This window comes from Geotrypetes seraphini, chromosome 6 (assembly GCF_902459505.1).
Source record: "Geotrypetes seraphini chromosome 6, aGeoSer1.1, whole genome shotgun sequence".
NCBI classification, from domain to species: domain Eukaryota; kingdom Metazoa; phylum Chordata; class Amphibia; order Gymnophiona; family Dermophiidae; genus Geotrypetes; species Geotrypetes seraphini.
Genome location: NC_047089.1, coordinates 206,043,307 through 206,057,145, shown reverse-complemented (window position 1 = coordinate 206,057,145; position 13,839 = coordinate 206,043,307).

The window sequence follows — 13,839 nt, the reverse complement described above, 5'->3', positions numbered from 1 at the left end:
CCTATGCCCTCTCATTGCAGAGTTTCCTTTCAAATGAAAGAAACTCGATTCATGCGCATTTACATTGTAGGTATTTAAACTTCTCTATCATATCTCCCCTCTCCCGCCTTTCCTCCAAAGTATACGCCTTATGATGAAGACCACATACCATTTTAGTAGCCTTCAATCCTGTTACTTAAAACATATAGTAACAAACTATATTAAACCTGAAAATGACCAGATCTTGAAAGGCCTTTACAAAAGAGTAAGTCTAAATAACACACAGCCTCAATCCTATTATTTAAAACAAATAAAACAAGCTATAACTAAACTAGAAACTAAAAAAATAAATAAATAAGTGAAATAAGTGAAAAATCACTCCTCTTTCATCACCTCACCTGCAGTGGCTGCAGCACAATGGATGGGTTATGGGTTCTAGATCGCGTTCATACAGGACACTCCTGGAACAGTGACCATTTATTTTAAAAATGTATATACCATTTAAAACTAAGCGGTTTACATAATTTACATACGTGGTATTTAAAATAGACACATGATAAAACAAATACATAATAAAATAGACATAAGATAAAATAAACATGCAAACAATTCTCAGAAATGTACTATAATTTAGATAATAAAAATCATGGCTAATTTATCAACTTTACCAGAAATAGCTTAAAAAAGGCATCTACATTACAGGGAATTTCCTTTCATTTAGGGAAACCAGCAGAAGTTACCCTGGATTCAATATTGGACTTGGTTTCCAAACTAGGAGACTCTTTGACTAAACAGATTAAAGAAGGTAAGAATAATAGAAGAACTTAAAAACTCAGAAACAAGAAATAGAGGAAAATAGATGAGAAATTTCCAATGTTAAAATTAATGTAGGAGATATTGAAAAAGAAGTGACCGCGATTAAACAAGTTCAATTAACAATAATAAAAGATAATCAGTTTATCAGAAGAAAATTAGAGACAATGGAAAATAGTTATCGAGCAAATAACTTACGCTTGCTAAACTTTCCAAAAGTTCCCTCTATAAGTCCAAGGGAAATGGTAAAAAGGTACTTCATGGAGATTTTGAAAATTCCTGAGGACTCAATACCTCCCTTTACTCGGGTGTATTATCTTCCCGGTAAAGCATTGCAACAGCAAGCAGAAGATCAGAATCAGGAGCAGGACCTTCAATTAGATTTGACAGCAATTTTGGAAGTATCTGACAAGGATTTGGCTAAACCAGCTACTCTTCTATTATCTGTGGCATTATTGCCAGATAAAGAATGGATATTAAAAATGTTCTTCAAAAATAAAGATAAGAAGTTTCTAGGTTTGAAAATTCAAGTTTTCCCAGATGTTAGTAAAGAAACTCAAAACTGCAGACGACAATTTCTTTTATTGAAACCAGGTGTTAACTCAGTTGGGTGATATTTTTTTCTTACGTTTCTCATGTAAGTGCATTGTAAGGTATCGAGATAATAAATATGTCTTTTTTGAACCGGCCCAACTTACAACCTTCCTGATGCTGAAACGTCTGGAAAAGGAAGGAACATTGGATTAGTTAATTAGAGTTTAGCTGTCATAGATACCTTGTTTTTGCCTATATATCTATTGGAATTTCTTTAATGTTCACTCATAAAATTCTTGGATCGAAACATGGACTTGAGATTATTTGAAGTAAAATTATTCTTGTAGTAAAGATTTTTTTTTTTAAATGTTATGTTTAACAAACAATCTTTCTGTACAAAATGTTCGATTTTGATAAATGTAAAATTGATAAATAAATAAAGGAAGAAAAAAAAAAAATCATGGCTAATTCATCAACTTTACCAGAAATAGCTAAAAAAAAAGCATCTACAAATAACTGGGTCTAAAGTAGTTTTCTAAACCTGCCCTTTTCACAACAATTTCGTATCTGACCCACCAAGGAGTTCTTTTGCTTAACTCCTGCATAACAGAAAGTCATTTTACCCAGTCTCAACAAGTCTTGGCTTCACAGACATCCTTAGTAAAGCTAAATGCTCAGAACGCGGAGATCTTTTTGGTATATAGCTGAGCATATTATTCTTTAACAATTCTGGGATGTTTCCGTACAAGAATTGATGGCAAATCATCACTGCTTTATACTGTACTCTGAAAGCCTTCTACTTCCGTTCTTAGCATCACCTCAACCTCTTCCCTGCTCTAACCTGGCCCACAATTATGGTATAGGGACAATATCCAACTGAAGGGCTAAAATTTCGAGATAGCGTCTAATTTGAAAATTCTGGGGGTTACTTTGGATCGCACATTAACTTTTAGGAAACATACAGATTTATTCATTTAAAAAGGTATGCGGTTTTATGGAAATTAAGAACCATTAAAAAGTTTTTTGACAGCAAATCTTTTTGGTTACTGGTTCAATCTATTGTATTATCAACTTTAGACTATTGTAATATAATTTATTTGGGGTTACCTAAAAAGATTATATTAAGACTTCGGTTGGGGCAAAATGCTGCAGTTCGCCTGATTTTTAATCTTAAAAAGTATGATCATGTTAGTCCTTTTTATACCAAGTTGCATTGGTTGCCTTTTGGGGCCAGTTTGGATGCATTTTGGGGCCAGTTTGGATGCATTTGTTATAAGATGCTTTTTGGATTATCTCCCTCATATTTGTCCCCCTATCTGAAACTTTTTTTACTCAACAAAAGGAACTAGAAATTCTGGAAAGTTCATTTTCCCTACTCCAAAGGCCTGTCATTTTAAGACCTTTTTAGACAGGACTCTGGAGTATCAAGCTGGGAAGATGAACTCCTGGCTAAGTCCGATGATTGTTCAATCTAATTCTTACTTCACATTTAGGAAATCATTAAAGACCTATTTATTTGACAAATAAGAATATTAATTTTGATATATTTAAATGAGTTCTTTTGTTTCTATTCTTATTGTCATAGTATGTTTTAATTTTTAAATAATTTTTAATATTGTACTTGAATGTTTTTAACAATTGTATTACTGTTATTATATAATTTTAGATAGTACGTAGATAGTGTGTTCTATGAGACTGTACCATGTGCTGAAATGTCTCAGTATTCTCCTGTTGTGAACCGCCCAGATCTACTGGTTGGGTGGTATACAAGAAAATAAATTATTATTATTATTATTATCTGGCCATTTAGAGGGCAACTGTATAAAACAGATGCTAACATTTATGTACCACTTGTACATGTAAATGGCCCTTTCAGACAGCCACAAATATGGAGATCAGTTCCTGGGGAACAGACTAAAGTCAGGCCTCACCAATCAGGAGCTGCTTTGACATGCAGCTCCTGATTGGTGAGGCCCGACTTTAGTACAGGAAGAGGCAGTCGGAGCATACTGCGAGTAATGTCCTTCACTTGCCGGTGCTCCGGCTTCTCTCTCCTGCCTCTCCGTCTGCCCTCTCCTATCTCCCCCGCTATAAACCATATTCACGTTTTCTCAACATTCGCGGGGGTTCCTGGAACGGAACTCCCACAAATATTGGGGGAGTACTGTATATTAATAAATACTGTACTTAGAAGTTAAAGCTAAAGAGGGGCATTTTCGATAGTGCATCTAAGTCCAACTTTGGATGTTTCCCACAAGACATCCAAAAGTTGTGGTGGGGAAACATCCATTTTCAAAACCGCTAGATGTCCAAATATTTTTTGGGGAAAATGACCTATTTGGATGCTTTGATCCTTACCGCGTCCAATATTTTTGGCCATTTTCAAATACAAAAACGTCCATGTTCAAAATGTCCAAATCAAGCCCATTTGGATGTGGGAGGGACCAGCATCTTAATGGACTAGCCACACAGACATCCCAACAGGGTAGTGAGGCACCTTAAGGGTATTGCTGTGAACTTCACATAAAGAGTGCCAGGTACATATTTCACCAGAACCCCCTTTTACTGTATGACGAGCCCTCCAAATCTCCCCTAAAACTTACAGTATCCACCTGTCTACCACCCCAATATCCCTTATGGCTGCAGGTGTTACCTATATGGATGTGAATTGTTGGGCTCACACTTTCAACCATAAATGTGGTGGTTAGAGTGGCTTATGGGACTTGCTACTTCTCTTTATGGCTAACTAGGGTTGGCCCATATGCCTAAGGCCCCTCCTATGGGTGGGCCTTAAGTGCTTAGGCCAATCAGGCCCTAGGCCCCTCCCCGGTGCCTCCCACAATGCACCGGGAAGGGGCAAACCCACCATTCCGAGGATTGCGGGCCTGCCGGTTGGCCAGACCAGGGACCCATCCAGCTGGCCAACTGAATAGGTTAGTGGGGGATTCCGGGTAGTGGGGGTTCAGGTTAGGGGACATTTGGAGGGGTTCAAAGGGGTTCACAGAAGGGTGGGGGGCCATCTTCGGCAGGAGGGCTTGGGATCCCTCCTGCCGGTATTCGTGTATGTGTGGGGTATCATGGTGCCATCTTCGGCAGAAGGGCCTGGGCTCCCTCCTGCCTGTTCGTGGTTTTATCAGGGGGGATCGTGATCGCAGTAGGAGAGATTAGGCATCTCTCCTGCCACGATCGTTGCAGTGGGGGTGGCAGATTACAGGATTCTGTAACCGGTGTTGTTTTTTGACAGACGCCAGTTACAGAATCCTGCTTTTACGCGAAGGACTAGCCCCTCCCTCCCCTAAAAGGTTTGGGACTTGGGCGATTTTTTGGTCGGGATTGTGGTGTAGGGATAGACGTGGTGGCAGTCTGGGCCAGTAGATTGCTGAACGTGCAGGTAGGCCATTCTCAAAAAAGACCTCAATTTGGATTTTCTTTTTGAGAATGGACATTTCCCTGCTGCCAACTTCAGCATCTACTGACTTAGGCCAAAAGGGGACTTAGACGTTTGTTTTGTTTTATTATGCCCCTCCACCTATTTTTTCTGTGGCCCTCCAAGTATCTACAAATCCAAAATATGGCCCTACAAAGGGTTTGAGTTTGAGACCACTGCAATATACAGTACTTAGTTGAAAAGGATGTGCTGGCAGTGATGCAGCTGTCTTGAAGAGTTTAGAAACTACAGTCCAAGGTTAAATTAAACTTCCTTGTAACCCTGTCCCAAGGCTTGTGGAGTGAACTGCTAATAAGATGGGAATTGTACTGGTGGCTGGTTGCTATTTTGGGAAGGAAAGCTAGACCTTTAAAAAAAAAATAAAAGCCCTTTTCTTAAAATGGATATTTTGTTTATTCAATGAGCACATCTGTCTTTGTTAACATAACTTTAACAGGAACAGCCTGCTACTGTGAATTCTTTAGTAATAAATAGCAACAGCATTCCAAACCAAAAGACTCTGAAGTGGATTCTGGGTACTCAACTCAAGCCTTGGGACAGCCCATCAGGTTTCCAGGATATCCAAAATAAATATGCATGAGATAGATTTCCATATGATGCAGGCAGTGCACACAAATTTATCATGTGCATATTGAAAACCCAACTGGCTAGGTGTGTCCTGAGAACCCCCTGGTACAGAGGACTACTGCAAAGAATGGACAGAATGGCTACCTAGGGTGCCAAACCAGAGGGAGGGGGAGGTGCCATGTTGCCCTCTGAGTTGATTTCAGGGCAATTTTGTTAACGGATGCCTAGAAGTATACACCACTTGCACGCATCCCAATAATTGGCAGTGACGCATGAATACTGTATATACTAGGCAGTGTGCTTTAGGTAGCACCTAACTGCAAGGGGAGCATACATGTGGGTGGAACTTAAGAAGCCATAGGTTCGTGGCCAAATGCACATACCTTACAGAATATTAGCAGTTGACGTATTATTAGTGCACCTAGGTACCCACTTATGGTATATGAGCCATTAACTTAGCATAAATTATCACATCTAATATTTGCCACAGCAAAGCGGGTTTGCACTAGTATTCTATAGCAATTAGGAGTACCTAAGTGCCAATACAGAATTGGTTCTAAGTGCACCCCATTGTGATATCTACTTTTCATATTTTTATATTTTGATGTTTATTTATAAATTTGTTTATGTATAATAGTAGTTATTGCATTTTATGATACTTGATGCAATGTTTTGCCGAAACAGTGCGTCAAGGCTCTAGATTTGTGCCGAAAGTATTATTTGATAAAGTGAAAACTACTTGGTTTTTATTTGAATCATCTTTTATCTTGTCACCTCAATTTTGGACTTTGGTTGTTTTCATTAGGTTTTATCCTTCCCCTTCAAATCACCTGGTTTTTGGTGACAAATTATAGAATCGTCTCCTATGTGAACAAATTCAAAGAAAAAGAAGTGCCATATTGTCTATCAACTGGCCTGAGGGCAGGATGCACAAAGCTTCAACACTATGGTAAAAAATACCGTGGTGGGAGCATTTTTTTTTTTTTTACTGGCAATACTCAGCACAATTTCATGCAAATTATATGCATGCTATTTGTGCAGAAGATCTCCAGTAAAAGGGGAAAGGAACTGTGCCTAGCACTTGCTCAGAAGAGCAATCACTAGCATAGCTCTTCCTCCTGCCTGCCCCCCCAAAAACAGTCCTTGCTCTCCCAGCCTGCCAGTTCAACTGATCAGGGCAGGGGAATCCCAGATCAGTTGATTCTGCAGGACTCCCTAAAGTCAGAGAGGAGCCTTTGGTGCCTGAGCCAATCAGGGCCTTAGGCCCCTCCCAGTGCAACCCAGAATATATCAGGAAGGGGAAAGCCCGCCATTTTGACTAGGCGTTCCTACAGGCAGGAAGGAGAGGGCACATCTCCTGCTGAACTTCAATTGTAAGGTAAGGAGGGGATCAGGGGGTTGAGGGGCCGGGCAGTGTTGAGGCCTGTTCCTTACTTTCTGCCTAAAGTAGTTTCTCCTTTTCATATTAATCAGGCAGTGGTCCTCCCTGTGTTGGGTAGTCGGGAGGGATCTTCTGAGCAGAAGAAGGTGCGCAAGCTAGATGTCTGTCGGGTTCTTCGGACTTATGTGCAGAGGACCCAGGAGGGGGGAGGGAGCGAGCATACTTCCTATTGCTTTTTTTTAAGTTTGAGGGCATCAGGGAAAGGGGAGTGGAGTCCTGGAATGGGGGTGGAAGGTGGGGAAGGCCATGGACGGCTGGGGTGGATAAGAGGGATAGAGGGAGGAATTGGGTGTCTTTTTTTTTTTTTAAATTGGGGGGAGGGGTTCTGAGCTGTCAAGCCGTACTGTCCTGTCAATGCCTTACTATGCCACTGGGTCAGAGGTAATATTCAGCAGCACTGCCTGTTTTAGTACTGCTGAATAATCAGGGATTAGGAAGCGGAGGGTGATTTAAGCAGGCAGGAGCTGCTGCTGCCCACTTAAATTGCTTTGAATATCAGCTGGAGGCGTACACTTCTGTAGAAAACCTGACTACGCACCAGGTTACTACTACTACTACTTATCATTTCTATAGCGCTGGACAAATGAATGCAAATTCGCTGTCCTACTACAATTCGATCTTTCCGCTGCTTTTGATGTCGTCCATCATGACATACTACTTTACCAACTTTCCGAGATTGGAATCGACTCCACCGTCCTAATGTGGTTCTCAAACTTCTTACGCTCCCGTTCCTACACGGCACCATGTCCACTCCTTGGACTCCATCTTGCGGTGTCCCTCAAGGATCACCCCTTTCCCCTATTCTCTTTAACATCTACATGTCCTCCCTGAAACTCTTTCAACTATCCCCCCTGGAAACAATCTACACTTATGCAGATGACATCCTTGTCCTCCTTGAGACTGACCAGAACCTCACCAACCTCCACGAAAAAATTACAGCTTGCATAATGAGACTCCGTGCCTGGTCCCTCTCGGTACAGATGAAACTAAACAAATCTAAAACAAAACTACTCTGGCTCAGCCCAAAATTCGAACACCTGCCCACACTTTTCACACTACCCACAGGCGATACACTACAGCTCGAGTTCTCATGCAAAGTCCTTGGTATCACTATCGATTCCTCTCTCTCCCTCAATGACCACCTCAACTCCTTGGCAAAATCATGCTTTTCAGCCTTCACATGCTGAGGAAAGCTAGATCCTACTTCAGCCAACAACACTTTGCCATCCTTGTCCAATCCATCATCCTCTCCAAACTAGATTACTGCAACGCCATCTACTTAAATCTATCAAAAAAAGTATTCTAAGACTCCAGCTAATCCAGAATATTGCAGCCAAACTGATCTTCTCAAAACGCAAGTCTGACCATGCCTCCCTACTTCCTTGCCAAACTTCATTGGCTCCCAATAATCTCCAGAATCCATTTCAAATGTTCCTGCCTGGCTTTCAAGATCATTCAAGAAATCCTGCCTCCTCTTATCCCACTGTCTTTCAACTCCTCCAGTCCCGACTCCTCCAGAACTGCCCAAAGGCTTAAACTAGCCTTCCCCTCTCCACGCGGCATCCACTATTCAGGCAAACTGGGAAAATCCCTTCTCTTCAAAATCACAGGTCTTTGGAACGACCTCACCACCCCGCTGCGGAACCTGAGCTCCCTTCAGTTATTCCGCAAACAACTGAAAACCTGGCTTTTCAGCAAATTGTAGCTCTATCCTTCCCCCCTTTCTCTCCCCCTTCTACACATAAGTTCATGTAATCCTTTTTCTTCTTCTCTACCCACTATTTTAAGTTCTTGTAAACCGTGTCGAGCTCCATTCTCATGGAGATGATGCGGTATATAAACTTAAGGTTTAGATTAGATTAGATTAGATTAGACGTTCCACAGAATGCAAAAGGGGAAAAAAGTTTTCTATGCATAGCAAAAGCAGAAAATGTTTTGCCAGCTTTGGGGCAGCATAGTAACATAGTAGATGATGGCAGATAAAGACCCGAATGGTCCATCCAGTCTGCCCAACCTGATTCAATTTAAATTTTTAAATTTTTTCTTCTTAGCTATTTCTGGGCAAGAATCCAAAGCTTTACCCTGTACTGTGCTTGGGTTCCAACTGCCGAAATCTCTGTTAAGACTTACTCTAGCCCATCTACACCCTCCCAGCCATTGAAGCCCTCCCCAGCCCATCCTCCACCAAACGGCCATATACAGACACAGACCGTGCAAGTCTGCCCAGTACTGGCCTTAGTTCAATATTTAATCTTATTTTCTGATTCTAGATCCTTTGTGTTCATCCCACGCTTCTTTGAACTCAGTCACAGTTTTACTCTCCACCACCTCTCTCGGGAGCGCATTCCAGGCATCCACCATCCTCTCCGCAAAGTAGAATTTCCTAACATTGCCTTTGAATCTACCACCCCTCAACCTCAAATTATGTCCTCTGGTTTTACCATTTTCCTTTCTCTGAAAAAGATTTTGTTCTACGTTAACATAGTAACATAGTAACATAGTAGATGACGGCAGATAAAGACCCGAATGGTCCATCCAGTCTGCCCAACCTGATTCAATTTAAATTTTTTTTTTTTTTCTTCTTAGCTATTTCTGGGCGAGAATCCAAAGCTTTTCCCGGTACTGTGCTTGGGTTCCAACTGCCGAAATCTCTGTTAAGACTTACTCCAGCCCATCTACACCCTCCCAGCCATTGAAGCCCTCCCCTGCCCATCCTCCTCCAAACGGCCATGCACAGACACAGACCGTACAAGTCTGCCCAGTAACTGGCCTAGTTCAATCTTTAATATTATTTTCTGATTCTAAATCTTCTGTGTTCATCCCACGCTTCTTTGAACTCAGTCACAGTTTTACTCTCCACCACCTCTCTCGGGAGCGCATTCCAGGCATCCACCACCCTCTCCGTAAAGTAGAATTTCCTAACATTGCCCCTGAATCTACCACCCTTCAACCTCAAATTATGTCCTCTGGTTTTACCATTTTCCTTTCTCTGGAAAAGATTTTGTTCTACGTTAATACCCTTCAAGTATTTGAACGTCTGAATCATATCTCCCCTGTCTCTCCTTTCCTCTAGGGCAGTGGTTCTTAACCTTGTTGGAGGTACTGAACCCCACCAGTTTCATATGCGTGTTCACCAAACCCTTCTTTATTGGAAAAATAAAATATGATTTTTACAAATTCAAAACATAGGTATACAGTGAGGGAAAAAATAATAACAATTTTGAAAACAAAAAAGTTCTCCTATATTTCAAATAATAATAACATAATAATGAAATTTACTGCAAATCAGTGTGACTTCTGCTGTTGCCTCTCAGAGACCAGTTCAGAAATGTGCGGCTTTACCTTGGCAAGTGCCACTCTCATGTCATTTTCGCAACAAAGTCTGTTCCTTTTCTTCGTTTTTATGTCCAGTATCCTCGAAAAGGATTGTGCGCTATATGAGTCGGAGGTGTGTTTTGACCTCCGCCGAACCCGCGAGACTGACTCACCGAACCCCTGGGGTTCGGTCGAACCCAGGTTAAGAACCACTGCTCTAGGGTATACATATTCAGGGCTTCCAGTCTCTCCTCATACGTCTTCTGGCGCAAGCCTCCTATCATTTTCGTCGCCCTCCTCTGGACCGCCTCAAGTCTTCTTACGTCCTTCGCCAGATACGGTCTCCAAAATTGAACACAATACTCCAAGTGGGGCCTTACCAATGACCTGTACAGGGGCATCAACACCTTCTTCCTTCTACTGACTACGCCTCTCTTTATAAAGCCCAGCATCCTTCTGGCAGCAGCCACTGCCTTGTCACACTGATTTTTCACCTTTAGATCTTCGGACACTATCACCCCAAGGTCCCTCTCCCCGTCCGTGCATATCAGCTTCTCTCCTCCCAGCATATACGGTTCCTTCCTATTATTAATCCCCAAATGCATTACTCTGCATTTCTTTGCATTGAATTTTAGTTGCCAGGCATTAGACCATTCCTCTAACTTTTGCAGATCCTTTTTCATATTTTCCACTCCCTCTTCGGTGTCTACTCTGTTACAAATCTTGGTATCATCTGCAAAAAGGCACACTTTTCCTTCTATCCCTTCAGCAATGTCACTCACAAACATATTGAACAGGATTGGCCCCAGCACTGATCCCTGATCCCTTTCCTTCCTTCGAGCGACTTCCATTAACCACCACCCTCTGGCGTCTGTCCGACAGCCAGTTTCTGACCCAGTTCACCACTTTGGGTCCTAACTTCAGACCTTCAAGTTTGTTCAACAGCCTCCTATGAGGAACTGTATCAAAGGCTTTGCTGAAATCCAAGTAAATTACATCTAGCATATGTCCTCGATCCAGCTCTCTGGTCACCCAATCAAAAAATTCAATCAGGTTCGTTTGGCACGATTTACCTTTTCTAAAGCCATGTTGCCTCGGATCCTGTAACCCATTAGATTCAAGGAAGTACACTATCCTTTCTTTCAGCAAAACTTCCATTATTTTTCCAACAACTGAAGTGAGGCTCACCGGCCTGTAGTTTCCTGCTTCATCCCTGTGACCACTTTTATGAATAGGGACCACATCCGCTCTCCTCCAATCCCCAGGAATCACTCCCGTCTCCAGAGATTTGTTGAACAAGTCTTTAATAGGACTCGCCAGAAACTCTCTGAGCTCCCTTAGTATCCTGGGATGGATCCCGTCTGGTCCCATCGCTTTGTCCATCTTCAGTTTTTCAAGTTGCTCATAAACATCCTCCTCCGTGAACGGCGCATAATCTACTCCATTTTCTCGTGTAACTTTGCTAGATAATCTCGGTCCTTCTCCAGGATTTTCTTCTGTGAACACAGAACAGAAGTATTTGTTTAGCACATTCGCTTTCTCCTCATCACTTTCCACATATTGGTTCCCAGCATCTTTTAGCCTAGCAATTCCATTTTTCATCTTCCTCCTTTCACTAATATATCTGAAAAAATTTTTGTCTCCCTTTTTTTACATTTTTAGCCATTTGTTCTTCCGCCTGTGCTTTCGCCAGACGTATATCTCTCTTGGTTTCTTTAAGTTTCACCCTGTAGTCCTTTCTGCTCTCCTCCTCTCCTCTTCTTGGTTTTTTTAATATTTCACGAACGCCAACTCTTTCGCCTTTATTTTCTCAGCCACTAGGTTGGAGAACCATATCGGCTTCCTTTTACTCTTGTTTTTATTGATTTTCTTCACATAAAGGTCCGTAGCCATTTTTATCGCTCCTTTTAGCTTAGACCACTATCTTTCCACTTCTCTTATGTCCTCCCATCCTAACAGCTCTTTCTTCAGGTACTCTCCCATAGCATTAAAGTCCGTACGTTTGAAATCTAGGACTTTAAGTATCATGCGGCCGCTCTCCACTTTAGCCGTTATATCAAACCAAACCGTTTGATGATCGCTACTTCCCAGGTGAGCACCCACTCGAACATTAGAGATACTCTCTCCATTTGTGAGGACCAGATCCAATATCGCTTTTTCCCTTGTGGGTTCCGTCACCATTTGTCTGAGCAGAGCCTCTTGAAAGGTATCCACAATCTCCCTACTTCTTTCCGATTCTGCAGACGGAACATTCCAGTCCACATCCGGCAGGTTGAAATCTCCCAACAGCAGAACCTCCTCTTTCCTTCCAAACTTTTGAATATCCACAATCAGATCCTTATCAATTTGCTGCGATTGAGTCGGAGGTCTGTAGACTACACCCACATAGATAGAAGTTCCATCTTCTCTTTTCAGAGCAATCCATATCGCTTCTTCCTCTCCCCAGGTCCCTTGCATTTTGGTCGCTTGGATATTGATCTTTACATAGAGAGCTACTCCTCCACCTTTTTGACCATCTCTGTCCTTCCTAAAAAGATTATATCCCGGTATGTTTGCATCCCATCCATTTGATTCACTGAACCATGTCTCTGTGATAGCGACAATATCTAGATCTGCCTCTAACATCAGGTCTTGCAGATCATGAACTTTGTTGCTTAGACTGCGAGCATTTGTGGTCATCGCTTTCCAGCTATTTTTCAGCGATAATCTCCTTTTTCGTATGGATTTTTGTTTCGTTTCACTTTCCGTTGCAATACTAAGAAATTAGTTGCTGATATTGCTTATGTTGCAGTCTTTACTACTATCACATCTTTTCTTTTGCCGGGGGTGGTCTCTATAATTGTCCTTCGTACATACACCACCTTCTAGTTTAAATGCCTAGAAAAATATTGTCTAAATTTCTCTGCAAGGTTTCTTTTTCCTGCTGTAGTAATATGTAGCCTATCAGTGCAATATAGCTTCTTGTCCTTCCATGTATTTCCCCATCCTCCTATGTACCTGAAGCCTTCTTGATGACACCAGGCTTTGAGCCATCTATTAAAGCCTTCTGTGTTTTTCACTCTTTGCTCTCCCTTTCCATATGCAGGCAGTATTTCAGAAAAAGCTAAAGTGTTTACCAAAGGTTTCACGCCCTCACCAAGCTCCCGAAAAGCTTTCCGTGCTGCAAGTGTGGAGTTGTTGGCCAGGTCATTTGTTCCCAGATGGATGACAACATCAGTGTTAAAATCCTTAGTTTCTTCCTTAATTATAGTCTGTATTTGCCTGGAACTCCTGGTAGCTGAGGATCCTGGAAGACATTTCACTAGTTTGGTCTCCTCGCCTTGTGTTCCAAGGTTAATGCCTCTGATGATGGAATCCCCCAACAGTAATAGTTTTCTGTTTTTGGCCTTTTTATTTGTGCTTAGGGTGTGCTTGCTCTCTTGAGTTACCTTCATTGGTTCCAGTCCCACCTCCCTTCTGTTTTCTTGAGTATCGCAGTGCACTAGTGGAGCGAAGGAATTCTGTAGAGGTAATATTTGTGAAGGTGGATGTTTCTGTGTTACATGTCGCAGCATACAAGGGATGATTGAGAGGTGTGTGTGTTTATCTGCATCCCCTCTCTTCCTACAACCCAACCACCTCACCCCATATAACTTGTATTGCCTCTTGTGTTCTAATGGCCTTCTTCCCTTTCCCCCAGACCCACTGATCCAATCTCCTAACTTCCTGATCCACAGTTCAAAATATTTTCCTTTGGTAGTTT